The sequence below is a fragment of the Podarcis bocagei genome, assembly GCF_964188305.1.
Source record: "Podarcis bocagei genome assembly, chromosome: 5".
NCBI lineage: Eukaryota > Metazoa > Chordata > Lepidosauria > Squamata > Lacertidae > Podarcis > Podarcis bocagei.
Window position 1 is genome coordinate 34531134 of NC_138129.1, and position 17203 is coordinate 34548336.

At 45.1% G+C, this 17203-nt stretch overlaps 1 protein-coding gene across 7 annotated transcripts in view; it reads left to right on the forward strand.

The window, feature by feature from the left end:
• The window catches only part of NAV1 (neuron navigator 1), a 306850-nt gene that overhangs the window by 36575 nt on the left and 253072 nt on the right, over positions 1–17203 (forward strand). The window contains exon 1 of one of the 7 annotated variants that reach the window (XM_081194642.1): positions 3539–3650. The exons of the other annotated variants lie outside the window; for them this stretch is intronic. The gene's annotated coding sequence lies outside the window, so the exon portion shown is untranslated. Of the gene's footprint in view, positions 1–3538; positions 3651–17203 lie in introns of those variants that run through there. 7 annotated transcript variants of the gene reach the window in all.

The following is a 17203-nucleotide window of genomic DNA, read 5'->3' on the forward strand; positions in this document are numbered from 1 at the left end:
TTGGAGCCTCAGCTTCACGATCTGCCCTTCCAGTGAGCACTCAGGGCTAAGTTCCTTAAGAATGGATGCGTTTGATCTTCTTGCAGTCCATGGGACTCTCAAGAGTCTCCTCCAGCACCATAATTCAAAAGCATAAATTCTTTGGCGATCAGCCTTCTTGATGGTCCAGCTCTCACTTCCATACATCACTACTGGGAAAACCATGGCTTTAACTATACGGACCTTTGTTGGCAAGGTGGTGTCTCTGCTTTTTAAGATGCTGTCTAGGTCTGCCATCGCCTTTCTCCCAAGGAGCAGGCGTCTTTTAATTTTGTGACTGCTGTCACCATCTGCAGTGATCACGGAGCCCAAGAAAGTAAATTCTCTCACTGCCTCCATTTCTTGCCCTTCTATTTGCCAGGAGGTGATGGGCCCCGTGGCCATGATCTTCATTTTTTTGATGTTGAGCTTCAGACCATATTTTGCGCTCTCCTCTTTCATCCTCATTAAAAGGTTCTTTAATTCCTCCTCACTTTCTGCCATCAAGGTTGTGTCATCTGCATATCTGAGGTTGTTGATTTTTCTTCCGGCGATCTTAATTCCGGCTTGGGATTCATCCAGCCCAGCCTTTCGCATGATGAATTCTGCATATAAGTTAAATAAGCAGGAAGACAATATACAGCCTTGCCGTACTTCTTTCCCAATTTTGAACCAATCAGTTGTTCCATATCCAGTTCTAACTGTAGCATAAAACCCACTTAAAGATGAATTGGCATGGTCAGTATGGGAGACGATTCTGAGAGAGGAGGAGTCAAAAGGCAATTGGTCCTACCCAGCCTGATGGCAGTGGGTGGGGGAGGGGGTCGCTGTTTCACTTCTCTGGCTGATGCAACCTGGAGTAATGGCTGCAGGTGGGCAGTTGCCATACTATAGCAACACATCATTCTACTGGCATTGGATCGGGGCTTAGGGAAGTATTCTCAAGTATTGAGAATGTGACCCTTACATTGCCACAGCTGTATATTCAGCATATCTTCTGCATCACGCTCATCTGGATGCAGTTGTCTAAGGCACTAGAAGCCCAAAGGGTATTCTTTTGGCTTTTGTGATCCCAAATGCCACTGGAGGTGCTTATAAAAACTGGTTGAAAAATACACTGCAAGGTTTGTTGGCAGTGAGCGTCGGCACTGGAGAGCTGTCCAACACCAGAGCCTCCTGAAAGGCAGGGAACAACCCTAGGGAAAGAGGTGCTGCTCTTACTGTAGGGATGGACTTTGGTGACATCCTACTTAACAGCCAGCTGGTAGCACTTAGAAAGCCTCCTTTGCCATTCCTGGGGTATGCAGATAGGTCTATGTGTCCCAGCTGAGGCTTGCTGCAGATAGGATTCTTCATTCTTAGTTCCATCACTCTATCTATTCTTCTGTCTTTAGCAAACTCTGTTTTCACATGCTACCATGCTTCTTCTGTGGCCTCAGCCCTACCCTTACACAGACTGCTTTCTCCATTTCTCCCTTAGAGCGATAGCAATACGTGTGACTTCAGCCTTGTTTTCATCCTTTAATTTCCTCACACATGACCTTGGTCATCCATTGGCATGTTTATAACGGCAAGTCTGCTGCAAATTGGGAAGTAGAGGCTGCAAACAAGGAACTGTAAATGTGTGTCCTTGTAAGAGGGGCATTTAAAAATAAATCAGTTGGAAAGCCAGAAGTATGATATAACTGGCTGCTGTTGCCATTGCTAGAGTTGTTGCTAACACACTTTAACCTACAGAAAGGTAGAATCCCCTCCTTTCTTTCATGTGTGGTTACATGTGTAGTGGATATGTTATTCAGGTGAAACCAGACTTGACGTTAAACATGTCTTTAAATCTCATGCTTGGGATTCCCAACCTCTTTCTAAAACTGACAGCAGCCGCAGAGGGCCTGCAATCTGGATCAGGAATGCAGCAGCACAGAGAAAGGGGAGGATTAATCCTTCCCCCATAGTGCATTCCTATTGAAATCCACTCCTGTGACATAGACACTTTGCTGCAAATAGCTGTGTTGATTTACACGCAGAGCCAGAGAAACAGAAGTTGGTGGGTAAATGCATTTTTTGGCATATCACACCAAAAGCACTGTGGGTTCACAGAGGGAGAGTAGTTGGTGTCCTGTCATCATGCTAGGAGCCTGTAGTACAGGGGATTAGTACAGGCGATTACTTACTCCTGCTGGGCATTGCTGGCATAATCTGAATGCAACTTGCCGCTACTTGCAACCCGACCAAGAATCACTTCATTGGCTTCTGCTTCTGTACAGTTTGGGCCAATGGGAACCCAAGAGTGGATTTCGGGGAAGTTTTCCACCAGGGATACGTGTCATAAAGGGCCTCCCATAGTCTCACCAAGTTTGTTGCTTTTGCTTGGCTTCCTCAGGGCTCAAAATTCAAGAGCTTCTTTAAAAATAAGTGCCCAGACCTTAAGGAAGCAAACAAACTTTCCATTATATTCCGTTCTTCCTCTGTAAAGAGATCAGAGTTCTGGTGTCATCTCTTTGTCTCAAAATAATGGCGTGTGCCTCCAGGGATGAAGTCAAACTTCTGTGTGAGCAAGCTAGGGCAGTGTGCATGGAGGTCCTGGGTGGCCCAGATGACAAGACCCCCCTCTCAGCCTCACTGATATGGTTCAAAGGAAAGCGGAGCCAGATAATTTTTTGATTACTTTTCTGCATTCTGCCCTTGACCTCATTTGTATCGTTTTATTTTGAAATCTCTTAGATAATATTTTAGTTTCCTGTTAATTATGTTGCTTTGAATGTATACTTCATATTTGACTTTCTGCTGTGATGTTTTATTCTGGATTGTTTTAATTCATGTTTTAATGTAGGTTGCAAACCGCTTTGAGATTTCCCCCCTTAAAAATATAAAGCAGTATGGAAATGGAAATGGAAATAATAATAATAATAATAATAATAATAATAATAATAATAATAATAAAATTTTCCGCTAGTAGCAGCTTCCAGACGTTCTTCCAGGGCAGTCCTAAAATAGAGTGAATGGGCCACACATACACATTTTAATAACTTGCCTATTTTAAAATAGAAGCCTTTCCCCAACCTCTCACCGCCCAACATTTAATAGCAACATTTTTAGCTGCAACAAAAACTGGAAGGACAAGTGAAAAGCAATGGAATATTTATTGTCCCAACGCATAAGAAAAGAAGCATTAGCCCATCTAAGTGCTGAATCTCAGTTCCTCCGAATTTCCCCTACGAAGCACCGGTAGGGGTCCGAATCCGAAACGCCTTGGATCTATAAATGTCTCTTCTGCTTTTCCTGGAACACCTTGCCAGCTGAAGCACTCCGGAGAACTCGAAAGCTTGTTCACTACTCTGTGCCATTTTGTGGTCCTTTGGGTCGCTCCTAATAAAGGCATTGGCTAACAATGGATTTGGGAGTTTTTTTGCCTTAAGAAATCCCCCAGATAAAAAGCACCGTGCTTTGCTTCCGCGTAACGCAGGGGGAAACCACAGCGCGGCTGTGAAACCACCAGCAGCAGCTCAATAGGTGCAGCCTCCGGGCACTCTCGCGGGTTTCTTCCCTTCCTCACACACAGAGTCAGCCAGGCTGCCTGGAGTGACGCCGAACGCACGTAGGGATGCTGCGGCGCGGGCACCGAGCGCACCGAGGTGAGGCTGGCTGGCGCGCCCATTCCTACAACCACAATCCAGGTTTTCCACGCAACCTCCGCTTTCCTTCTAATTTCTTCGCTTTCCCAGCGCCGCCAGCTTCCTTAGGGAGGGATCCGGGATCGGGAAAGGAGAGAAGGGGCAGGGGGTGGAATCTAGGCGCCAGAGCCACGTGGCGCTGGAGGGACGGGGAGGGGGTTGTTCACCGCCCACTCCACCCCCGTTGATGTTTCAAAGTTCAACTGAACGGTGGGTCAGGAGAGACAGGAGGCGAGTCCTTTCATGCTCTTCTGAATCTGGAAAGTCGGATCTTCTGGTCTGGCCAGGCAGCTACAGCAGCCCCTTTTCGGCTCCCTGTGGGAGGCTATTACGACTTGGTGTTGTTGGTGTATTTTGTGTTCTTTGTTTTTTGCATGGTGGTGGCAAGAGGCGCAGCAAGGTTTGTTGTTGTTGTTGTTGTTTTTACCTGAAAGGGAAAATCAGGATTACAGGGCAAAAAATTGATAGCACTGATGTTGTGTGGACACTGTGAAAAAAGTCCATGCAGAAGGAGCACTCATCCCATAATAAACACCCATCAGGAAGCACCATTTATTGACATAATGGGTTCGTTCTGTTCTTAACTCTTGAGCTGAGGCTCCACCTGGTGTTTCAGTACTTTGTTCCGCATTTCTGCCAGTCCCTGTAGTCCCAAGGCATGCACAGCTTATACTGAACACATCTGCTGGACTAAGAGGTGAGGGACCTGTGTTTCTTCTGGACGTTGCTGCTCCCATCATCCCTGAGCATTGATTCGGCTGCCTGGGGCTGATGGAACCCAACAATATCTGGAGGATCACAGGTTCACCACCCCTGCCTTAACTGAAACCTACATATTTATCTCCCGCAAAACATCGGTTTTGTTGGATTCAGTCCACATGCACCCCTCACAGTCATGGCATCTTGCTTCTGCCCTTCCATTCAGCCATCAATTTCCTCTGTTTAATCTCCGATTTACCTAGGGCCTCCACTGGTAACTGAGATGGAGAATCTGAAGGTGTAATCTCAATAAATAGATACAAGGCCAGGCTTTAGTCAAGAGGGTTAAGTGCGTAATGGGATCACTGATGAGTAGCTAAGACCAATAAGAGAGGAGAGCTGAGCTATCATGGGGAGCTCCCATGTTTGTTTGCTGAGTTGTGATAATAATAGCTCTGCCAGGCCTTTCCTGGTCCCATCTTCCTTCTATCTTCTTTTAATAGTGCAGCCAAGAGAGAAAGGCTGTGTGAGCCTGTGTGGTTATACCCTCTGGTAGCTTCTGTACAGATGGATTTGGATAGTGTTGAGCTGAATCACAGAGTGGGGATTAGGAGGGATCTGATGTTAAGAAGGATGAAAACAGTACTTACATTGATACTATTGAGAGGTGATGGCACTAGGGCTAATGCCTCTCCTCTGGGCACCCAGGTGACATGCATGCAGCTACTCCATTGTGCTGAACAGGGTTGCACTTGATTTATACAGGGGTACCCGCTGAAAGATGATTCCACCTTTCCCATCTGAGCTCTTGCCTAGTTGTGCCATTATATCCTTGTGCTTCCTGTGCCAATTTTTTTTTAAATCACCGAGGCAAAGCATAATTAGTATTCTGATTAAATTATACAAAGCAAATAAATGTGCATGTGTTTACTAACTACTTCACATAATTGTTTAATTAATTAAAACATAATTGTTTGAACAAACCTCTAGCTTTTAATTATTATATTGTGTTTTATTGTAAGGGCAGTGATGGTGGAGGCAGCAAATGAGATCAAGCCAAGCTCCCATGTAAATGTGATGAAACCAAGCTCCTATATAGAGTCATGAGCTGTACAGTCCCTCACTTGCACCGCTTAACCCCTGCCACCCAACACATTCTCGTGTCCCCAAGCATTTTGCCTTTACTGTGGCCATGTTCAAGGGGCAACAGAGAAGCTGGAGGGTAGCATTTGGCCACCAGGCCTGAGAACATAAAAACGCAAGAGGAGCTAGCTGGATCAGGCCAATGACCCACTTTATCCTGCAGCCTGTTCTCACATTGGCCGGCGAGATGCATGTGGGAGGCCTGTGCATTGGATATAAGCACAACTGCACTCTGCCCACCTGCAGGGACCCCTGTCCCTGAATTGAAGGAACTTCAAGAAAGTCAGTGTGTTCTCAACCACACTTCCAACTGCGGATCTCTCTCAATGCCAAAGTGCACCTCTGGGATGCTGCCACACCACTCTCCTAGAATATTAAGCCTTTGAGGGACTCCTGTTCTTCTAATACTCCTTATCTCTAGTTTAATCCAGAATTTGGAATTGCCTGCCCTGGGTTAACAAGGATGGGGCTGGTGTTGGGGTGCTTTTTTACTTTTCCTATGTAAACCTCATTAGACTTTTTTACTTTTCCTATGTAAACCTCATTCTGCATGGAGGCAGAATATGTTGACGTCCCTTTCCCATTCCTCATTCTTGAGGACAGATTCCTTTAAACATAAGAAGAGCCCTGTTGGATCAGGCCCAATGCCCCTCTAGTCCAGCATCCTGTTCTCCTCACAATTGCCAACCAGATGCCTATGGAAGTCTGTAAGCAGGACCTGGGTGCAACATCACTTTCCCACTTGCAATTCTCAGCAAGCATTCAGAGGCGTTCTGCCTCCAGCAGCAGAGACAGAGCATCACCATTGTGGCTAGTGACCACTGATAGACACATCCTCCTTGGATTTATCTAAGCATCTTTTAAAGCCATCCTCTCTTCCAATCTGGTTATTTCTCTTTTGCTCAGAGAACATTGCCTAATATCAGCTTCTGGCCCATTGGAAGCCTTCAGAGCTGCGTTGCCAAGCAACAGGTTTGCTTCCTGCCCCACTGTGTGAAGATCATCATATGCGCATTCGATCCTTTCAGGCATTTGGTCCTTTCAGTGATGAATCCAGAGCTTCTTTAAAAATAAAGCAGCTGGATTTTTTGCTTAGAATCGAGGAGTGCTTTTCTAGCAGGTCACCTCTGAGTCTCTCACCTTTTAATATAAAGCTCTGGCTGCTTCAACAGCCTCTGCGGAGGATTCTCAAAGCTTCTGATGACACACTATGAGAAAGCCAGCTTCAATTTTAAGCGTCAGCATTACTGGGAGAACAGCACCTTCTTTGTTTTAGGCCAGTATGCACTCCCACTGAGCTCTGTCTTTCTCTGCACACTGATCACACAATTGCCCATTCCCTCCTGTGCAGAAGATCTTTAAAAACAAACTGGATCATTGTCACCAGCATCCTAGTCCTTCAATTCAGAAGGTGGGGTTCTTAGCTGTGGGAGGGAGCTGTTGCCAGGATGATCCCAGTAGACCCAGCCTGCAGTGTTTTCAGTTAGGCTCAGTAAGGGGGAAGTTGTTATCTGACACCCCCACAGCAAGGCAGGCTGTAAAAACACTAGAAAACATGTAGTCTGGAGGTTAGGTACATAGGAATGTGACTCAGAACCTTGGTCCACCTAGCACAGTGTCATTTACAATGACAGTTGTCTTTTCCAGCCCTACCTGGAGATGCCAGGCATTGAACCTATGACCTTCTGTATGCAAGGCAGATGCTCTACCACTGAGCTACAACCTTCCTCTGTAGCTGAGAGGGGATGAAGCAGCAGAACCCCTGAATATAATGAAAGAGTTCACACCGGCTACCAGTTTGTTTCTGGGCTCAGTTTTGTTGTTAAAACCCTAAACAACTTGGAACCAGGGCAGGGACCGGGACCTTGTGTCCCTCCAAGTGTTGTTGGACTATAACTCCCCTGATCTGAAGAGTCACATTAATAATAATAATAATAATAATAATAATAATAATAATAATAATAACAACAACAACAATAACAATAACAATAACAATAACAATAACAACAACAACAACAACAACAACAACAACAACAATAATAATAATAATAATAATAATAATTTAATAATAATTTATTATTTATACCCCGCCCATCTGGCTGGGTTTCCCCAGCCACTCTGGGCGGCTTCCAACTGAATATTAAAAACAGTACAGCATCAAACATTAAAAACTTCCCTAAAGAGGGCTGCCTTCAGATGACTTTTAAAAGTAAAATAGTTGTTTATTGCTTTGACATCTGCTGGGAGGGCGTTCCACAGGGCAGGTGCCACTACCGAGAAGGCCCTCTGCCTGGTTCCCTGTAACCTTACTTCTCGCAATGAGGGAACCGCCAGAAGGCCCTCGGCGCTGGATTTCATGTTCTCCATTCCTGGACTAGGATACTTGAAAGGTGGTCTTTTCAATTAATTTTTTTCCTAAAGGGTGGCTTTTCTCTGCAGGAATGTGCCTGACAGAAAACTTAACTGAAGGCCCATTTCTAGGTACCTCTGCCTCCTGAGGCCTTCTCAGCGATGGTGAAATAATGGAGTTTTCTTTTTCTAGACGCATACACCATGTTGACCTCAGTGAGATCTTTCAGATGCCATGTGAAGTCCGTCCTGTTCATTCTGACTTGTAGTTATCTTGAGCTGATGGATGGGGTAAATTGCACAATTATGACGGGTCTAAGAACGACTTTTGTAAGTGAGGCATGACTCAGAAGCCAGCTGGTGAATAACATTCCTTTCCCTCTCACTTCCAATTTGCAAATATATTGGTTTCAGTTCATCCCTTTCCATGGATTCCTCGTTCCATTGCTGCACGAGGAAATGAGCAAGGAGACCAGACCATTTTCTATTTGTAGGATTTGCCTGTGCTCCTTCCCCGCCTCCCTTAGGCATCTCATGAACATGGAATTTGTGAGAGTCATGATCTTGTGAAATCCAGAGCCAGAGTTAATGCACATATGACCAGCAGCTTGATTGTACTGCAGTAATTGAGGGGGGGGGGGAGTTTAGGCTTATAAATCCTGAACTCAGTTTGGTCCCTGGGGTGCTGCCTTGAAGAGTGATGAGTCTGTGGATTGTTAACTTGGCTATTAAAGTTGCTGCCCGACCTCTGGTTCAATTGGAAGATTGTTTTCCTCCCAAAGTACCTTTCTCTGTTGATCATGCCCATGTTTGTAGAAAAAGTTTTATGTCAGTTGTGTAACAGCAGCTCCCTCTTGGTTATTCATTCTTCCTGGTGTGAGCAGGCTAGAGAGGGAGGTGGCTGCTTTGCACACATGGCTCACATTCAGTGACTCTAGTCCAAGCCAGATCCTCATCTGGTTACACCAGGGAAATTGCATCAGTACTCATGGCGTTACTCCAGCCTGTTAGTTGCTTTATCCAAGAGTTGGATCAGAGCAGGACTTGATCCCCTGCCAAGGTTTGGGCTCTTGGCCTGAATGTGAAGCTAATATTAATGTGCTGGGGGCTGAAAGGCAGAGGAGAGTTTTGACACATCATTTCTCCTCTGCATGTGTGTGGCTTTCATAAATGCTTTTTGTTTGCTCCTAACCTCAGAGAGGTGTTCTCCCCCCCCCAAAAAAAAGCCAGGCAGAAATCCTAGAAAAGCTTGAAGACTTGCTTGGGATTAGGGTCACTCCAAAGACTGTTTTCGATGCCTGAATGCCTCTTCTGCCCTCTTCTTAAAAGATGACGGTGGAAGGAGTTAACAGGAGAGAGCCAGCCATTCCTACTCTTTTGCACCAAAAAGATGTAGGCCAAACAGATTTTTAAATGTAAGTCTCTGTGAGCCAGCACTATGAGAGTGTTGGGTTTGATGGCATGAGAACCGAGTTTAAAGCTCACTCAGTCATGAAACTTCCTGGGTGGCCTTGGCCAAAGCACTTCCACCCTAACATGCCTCACAGGAAAGAAGACTGCAATATACTGTAACCCAAGTGGAGGCAATGTGTAGATCTAGTTCTACAGGTATAAGAAGAACCCTGCTGGATCAGACAAATACCTGGGTTGTTTGTGATAGATTAGCAGGGACTTCTGACTCACAATTCTTTTACAAAGCAGCAACTACATGATCCCCTCTCCCTACCCTAAGTTATATTGCAGAAATGAAGGAAGCTTGGATTTGGGTGCTGAAGGACTGTCAGCTCCATTCAGTTCTGGAAATGAAAACCACTGGCTGGCTTCAGAATTCCTTAACATTAAGTCTATGTCATTTGTACAAGTTTCTGATCAATGGATATCTTGAGGTTCTAGGGGGGAAAGATACAGCAAGCCAAGTCCACCTAGCTCTGCACTACAACCTCCCCCCACTCAGATTTGTTTTTTTAAAGGGCTTGTTCTTCCAATCCTCGGATCAGTTCTTCCTATTTTTGAGCTATACTTTCACACATCTTGTCACCACTGGTTTGCCTTCATGCTTCCTCTCCTGGGATAACATGATCTTAAATGAGAAGAACATGATCTAAAATTAGACCAGAGAAGTTTCCTTATCACTGTTTGCATACAACTAATTCAGGTTCATCCAACACTTCAACATTTTGATAGCAAGAGAAGTACAACACAAATGGGCAACTTCAATCAGGAGGGTGTACAGGATTTTTTTTTTTAATTGACTGACTTTGTCAGCTGAAACAAATCCTTTGTGTGACCAGCCTTTAATGTAGTGGATGTACACATTGTGTTAGTGCATATGGAATGCTGTAAGCACATTTCATGGCTGAGCTTCTGCTTAGACACTCCATCAGTATCTGATCCTTTCCCCAGATCCTTTCAGTTCTGGATTAGCTTCTTAATCCCTTTTTCCCTCCTTGACCTGGGTTCTATGAATGTTTTAGAGTTTTCACCTAGCCTCCAAGAAACCATCCCCTAGACCCTGGCCATTTTAAAATTTTAATTTTAATTATTTTATTTTATTTTTTGCTTTGTCACATTCCTTCCATGGACTTTCCTTCTGGGTCTGCCATGCTCCATCTTGGACTTTTATCCCTTTCCTTGCACTCCTAAGTCCTGGATGCTCTGTTGCATTCGCTGGTCTGTGACAGGATACAAAAGCTCCAAACTCCATTCACAGAATTAGCGGTTGCTGTGGTAATGGCAGCTGAATCTCATTCTAAGGTTTGCAGTCCCCTTGGGAAAGGGATTAGAAGCAGCACAAGCTCCTTGGCATCTGTCCATCTGGCAAGGCCTGAAGCCGGACCAGCTCCTAATAATTGGCAGAGTAGCTAAGTGGGCCAGAGAAGTACAACACATTTGTCAGCTGCAGAGAGAAAGAGAGAGAGGAAGAGAGGAAGGTTATTGCTGACTTAGCAGCCCTAAGCCATTTCTGAGCACAGCCACAGAAGACAGCACAGAAACCACTTCCTTCTGATGTTTGTTTAATTGTATTTAGATTGGCAAATTGCTGTACAGTATTCTGGGGATTCAGGGTGGATAACATCACAGGCATAGATGACTGAGGGTATTTGGTGATAGTGCTGTTGAACTTGGAAGGCACCTTATTTCCTTCTACAATGTCACAAAATTATTTCATGGGGACAGTCCTTCACTCTGCACCGAGCCACTGCTCAGTAAAGCTAACAGGCATTCCCTCCATTGATATTTAGGCTATGCACACACCATACATTTAGATCATACCCTCCCCACCCTGAATCACGGGAACTGTAGCTTACCCTGTAGTTTCCGGCACCCTTAACAAGCAACAGTTCCCTAGGATTATTTGGGAGGAAATGTGCTTTAATAGCATGATGTGCTTGCAGTCTAAGGCACCTTTTCCACTGGCCCAGGGGGTCACCTGTTCCTGCTGGCCAAACGTTGCAAAGTGTCTGCAGGGATTTGGATTTTGCACTTTGCCAATCTGGTGACACAGGTAACACACCAGACAGCAAGCTAGGGGATGGAGGATGAGTGCCTGTCTTCAGGCCAGCAGGGTTGTGCTTCAAGAATCTAGAGTTTGGATTTGTCCACACCTTTGTCTGCCCCACTGCTTTCCTCCAGGAAAACCTATGGTTTACTGCTGAATCAAGCCAAATGACAATTGGGTTTTCCATGGATTGACATTTGGTCTGATTCAGTGACAAATATTGTGCTGTCCAGGGGAAAACTGAGGGGGGAAAGCACAGCTACTCAGGCCTGTGCCTAAAAAGCACAGGACAAGTGGAAAAGTGGACATAGCCCTTAGTCACAAAGGGGTGGAGTCGGAGAGAGCCAGGGCTTTAAAAAGCTCTCAGCCTTTGTTGGAGCGAGTTGCTTACAAAACTATCAGTGGTCCTGTACTCCAACCTTTTATGCAGGATCCAACATTGGACAGCCATAGAACAAAAAATCTGCCTATTACTTTGAACCCCCCAAACTGCTTGCTGTGCCCTGGACCAGTGGTGTGTTATCAGTGGACTAGGGGGACTAGGCTAGGCTAGTCCCCTAAATGTTCCTAGTAAATTAGAGTGTTAAAGTATTAAAGTCTGGTGCCTCCTTCCCAAAGCCTGGGAAGCTTCTGCCCAGCTTAGGGTGGGAGGTGTGTTGCTCAGCACATGATGTCAGGATGCCATGTGCATGACGCCCCCCCCATTGCCCTCACAATATCATTCATTAGACAAATGGAATACAAATCCTATGCCTAAGGCAATGTTAGCTTTTGAAAATAGAACTCTTTTCTTGGAAAGTGCTTCCACATCAAGATAGTGCTTCTTCCTAGTCTGAGGTGAAGCTGTTGAATATCTCCTCATTATAAATAACCTCCAATCAGTACAGTTAACCTGCATTACAAATAACTGCTAACTAAGATAAGCTGCTGTCACAGCAGGTTCTCATTGCTTGTTGAGGCCTGCTACAAAACAACCCTCCTATTTTCTGTTTTGTTAATAAAAGATGACCCCTCTGGTTTGTATCCAGTATCATTCACGTAAGGACCAACTCATCATTATATTATTATTAGGCAGAAGTTTAAAATGCCCCCAAGGTGTTTAGCAAATTTCCAGTTTCAGCACAATAATAAACTTAATTTAAATGGTTGATTTGGCTATGCATGTTTGCTATTAAACCCCCTCAAGCTCTGCCTCTTCGCAGGCTAGCTCTGGTTCATTCATCGCGAACTGTGTTCTGACAATGTGGGCCATGCAATTAGTGGATTGACATTTTTCCAGCAGGTGAGCCATGCCCAGGCTTGCTGTGCAAGAGTCCCCATTAGTGCTGTGTCACACCTTTTCTAAGAGAGTGAAAGCTAGTTCATGGAGCCTACCAGGACGCAGGCTTGACCTAGATAATTGGCTCCATCCTTTGCTCTCACTCGGTCCCCTTCCAATTAGCTTTTTAAAAAGGAAGTGATTTCAGAGTGCTAATGAAAATAAATTGATCGCAGCTGTCCCACAAACCACAGGGTGGAGGAGATGACAGGGTGACAGGACCATGCCAGCTCCAGCTGAGGATGCTGGAGGAGAGATGCCATGAGAAACTGATCTCTCAAGGTATGATCAAACTTCATTGAGGTCGTAGGGTTATCACGTTGGCTGAGTGTGATCAGAATGGAGCTACCTGGCTAACTTTCTGGAGAGCAAGAACAGCAGGCCAGGAGAACCAGTGAAGGTGGAAGCAGCTGGGCTGGATTGCTGAGTGAACTTGAAGTGACTTCCAAAACTCAAATAAGGCACATTAAGATTGTTCTTTCCCTCCCCTTCCGAGCCTAGCCAGGGAGCTAAAGAGGGATGAAATAATCGGGTTGTGTGACAAGGAGATGGCTTCACAATTTCACTCTGCCTTGAGTCCTGAATCCAGCAGGGTATGAGAGTAAGGGAAATATTTCTTACTTATATACACCAGACTGAGGGTGGCAGGTGATGGTGAGAGAGCCCTCTGGTCCTATTTTCATCCTACTTCAGAATAAAATCCTACTACTGAATAACCCCATTATTCAGGGACGTCTTTATGGGATTAGTTTCCTTTAGATGGGGAGATGTTTATAGCGGTTTCCTCATAACATATGCATTGATACATATACAGTAGTACCTCGGGTTAAGTACTTAATTCGTTCCAGAGGTCCGTTCTTAACCTGAAACTGTTCTTAACCTGAAGCACCACTTTAGCTAATGGGGCCTCCCGCTGCCACCGTGCCACAGGAGCACGATTTAGGTTCTCATCCTGAAGCAAAGTTCTTAACCCGAGGTACTATTTCTGGGTTAGCGGAGTCTGTAATCTGAAGTGTATGTAACCTGAAGCGTATGTAACCCGAGGTATCACTGTATAAGGTGGAGAGATATTGGAGGGATGCAGAAGCAAGCACCCTGGGAAAACTCATGAAGTTAGTTCTGTTCCTCCCTGCCCTCCTTCCTTCAATGCTAAGCAGCTCATTAAGAGCTCTCCTTGCACATACTCTGCTCTAGTCACCCAGGGTGAAGCCTCTTGGGGATGTGATGTGACTCATATTCCAGGTGCTTGGAGCAGCCAACTGCCCTCCGGTGCTCATTGTCCCCCATCAATGGCCAGGCCACACTAAAGCCTGCTGTGAATCATAGAAAAGCGTAGCTCAGAACAATGTAAAGTTAGCGAGGCAGCTTGCAGAAAGCAATCTTTCTTATTATTACTCTGTTTAATGCAGCACACAGTCCAGCTTCATAGTATATCAGATCACGTAAAAATAGCCATTTATTTTGTTTGTTTCAATATGCTAAGATAGCAGAAACTGCTTCTTTTCCTGCCTATGCTTCAGTGCCCCAGAAAATGGGCATGGATGAAAATAGTTCCTTCTCCCTGCCCGGCTCTGTTGATCCAGATGGGATGCTGAACTGCCCAAATGATAGGATTTCAACAGAGTGGCTGTCTTGGAATGATAAACAGCAATATTTCAAGGGACATCTTTCTTGCCTGAGGAAGTGTTCTGTGTGGCTCAGAAGCTTGCTATATCCACCCAATACCACTGAGCTAATAAAGAGCTATAACTGGAGCCAGTTGGGATCCCTGCTGGATTACCCAATAGGCAGGCTAAGCATATGCTTAGGGCACCAGCATAACAGGGGCACCAGACAAAGGGAAAAAGGTGTTTGGAAAGAATTTGACATTAGGCATCATGGGGGGGGGGACCAGGTGTTTCTTAGACTTCCTTACATGACACTACACACTCTGCCCCCATTTTTTCTGTTCTTAAAAAAATTCTTATCCACCCTAAACCAGGAGGCATTCTACTAATAGAGCAGTGTTTCCCAACCTTTTTTGGGCAAAGGCACACTTGTTTGATGAAAAAAATCTCGAGGCACACCACCATTACAGCCCCGTGACGTCAGCGCGCAGCGTCACGCCGGGAGGGACGCACGAAAGTGTAAGTTTCAATTTTTCCCCCTCCCCCTTGCCGGGGAACCTCCAAGCTTTGGGGGTGGGGGGGAGGAGGCAGCAAAGCGAGGCAGGAAGGAGAGCGCGGCTTGGCTGGGTGAGCTTTGGCAGGGGCAGGGAATGAGAGCCGCGAGGCGGGTGCTGCGGACGGAGGCACTGCCCGCCGAGCTCGCAGGCAGCCAGGCAGGCAGACGGCGAGAGCCCCGCGCTGGGCGGCCTCTCCTCACCGCCGCCGCCCCGCCTCTCGCCGCCCGACTCGCCCGCCTCCCTCCAGGCAACATCTCGCGGCACACCAGGCAACATCTCGCGGCACACTAGTGTGCCGCGGAACAGTGGTTGGGAAACACTGTAATAGAGATCAACATAATGGGAAGAAATCAGATTCCACTCATGTGTTGTAATACATCTATGCTTTTTTGCTGTTTAAAATGATGTTATAGTTTAATAATGTTTTTGTTTTGAATTGCATATGGAGGGCAGCAAAACCTTTTCAGTGCTTAGGACCTCTTAAAGTATGAACCCAGCTCTGCATGAGAGCTGCTGTAGGAAGATTCTGGCCCCCAAAGGCCACCATGGCACTTACTAAACCTGGAAAGGCTTTCTCTCCTTGTTTTCCAAGAGCAGGTGACCCCAGAGCACCCTCTTCTGCAAATGGGACTGAACCTATAAGAAAGACCTTGCTATTAACATAGATGATCAGCCCATTTAACATTAAAAGCTTAAGAAACTAGGGTTGCCAGCATCTTTCCCTTAGGCAATTTCTTTGCCTTTTAAAGCAAAATGCCTTTAAGCAGAGGCTTGACAACCATATGTCAGGAGTGCTCTGATAGTGTTTCCTGCTTGGCAGGGGGTTGGACTCGATGGCCCTTGTGGTCTCTTCCAACTCTATGATTCTATGATTCTATGATTCTATGATTCTATGATTCTATGATTCTATGATTCTATGATTCTATGATTCTATGATTCTATGAAAGCCCTATTACAGGACGATACACATTCTTGGTTTTTGCAGCTATTAAAAACAAAGGAGCTTTTCTTAGCAAAGACCTGCCAATCTTAGAAGAAGAGGCTCCTAATTCCTGGGTGGGTGCCTGCTTTAAATGCTAGGGGCGCTGAATGATCAAAAGGTAGAGAGTTGGCACATGATTGTAGATACCAAATAGCCCAGAGGCTCACCACTGGTTGTCTTTATGGCATTTAATTCTATGCCATCACTTTCTGACGTATCAATTTCAGCAGACCAGTTTTTATAATGGAGCCCAGTATGTCCTCCATATGATAATATCGAGTAGAAAAGCTGGCCAATTGTATCTGTTAAAGCCTGCAAAGTCCATCCTGCTCTGATTCTCTAAAGTCTTCTTTCAAAATTGTTATTTGAAGCTGCATGTGTAAATGTGGTGTAAGGGAGTGGGGGCTTAACATAATTTAGTAAAGGCAGCAACATGCATATTCTCTATTGAAAAGACAAACAGTCAGCAAAACCCTGGAAGTTGGCCCAGAGAACTCACTTCCTCCCTAGGAACAGAGTGTGTTACCTATCCCAGGGGACAATTGCACTCATTTTAATACAGAGGCATGTACACCTGTGTCTTTGAAAAACAGTGCTGAAAGTGGCCCTGAAGGACAGCAGATGGTGCCTGCAGATTGCAAAATAGGACATGCTCCATGTATACCGTGAGCCCAGGTTTCTCCAAGTTCATTGGGATTCACTAGCTCATGGACCAGATCCAATGCATTATCCTGTGCTGCTTGGATTCATGTTATTAGATTTCATGCTAGTGGGACCAAAATGCGGGAGCCTCAGGGAAAGCTTTCACAGATACTGTTTCAGTTTTGCTCAGTGAGTTTCACATATTTATTTCTTGGCTCACAGTCACGGGTTCTTTATAAATTTGCAGACAGAACTTGGCTATTGTGTTTCATTGGGTAGACATTCAGATTAATAGCTGCCGCTATTTGAAAAATGCAAGTTAATTTTCACTTGAAATTTATTTAAACTTGACAGTTTAAAATTTCAGATTTATGCAGTGCTGATAGTGTGTAAGTTGTGTTTTCCTTGTAGGCAGTTAGTCTCTTTGTTACTTAATTATCCAATAATAATAATAATAATAATAATAATAATAATAATAATAATAATAATAATAAATTTTTATTTATAACCCACCCTCCCCAGCCAAAGCCGGGCTCAGGGCGGCTAACAACAATAAAATAGTAATATTAGCATATATTGGACCACCAAATGATGATGTAGGAAACACGTATCATGTTTGGACTGGTCAAGAATGACTTCTGGGCAGTTGAAGGGAGAGAGAGTGAGATGGAAATGCTCATTGCCCTCTTAGTTTTGGCAAGTACACGGGCTGGGGAAC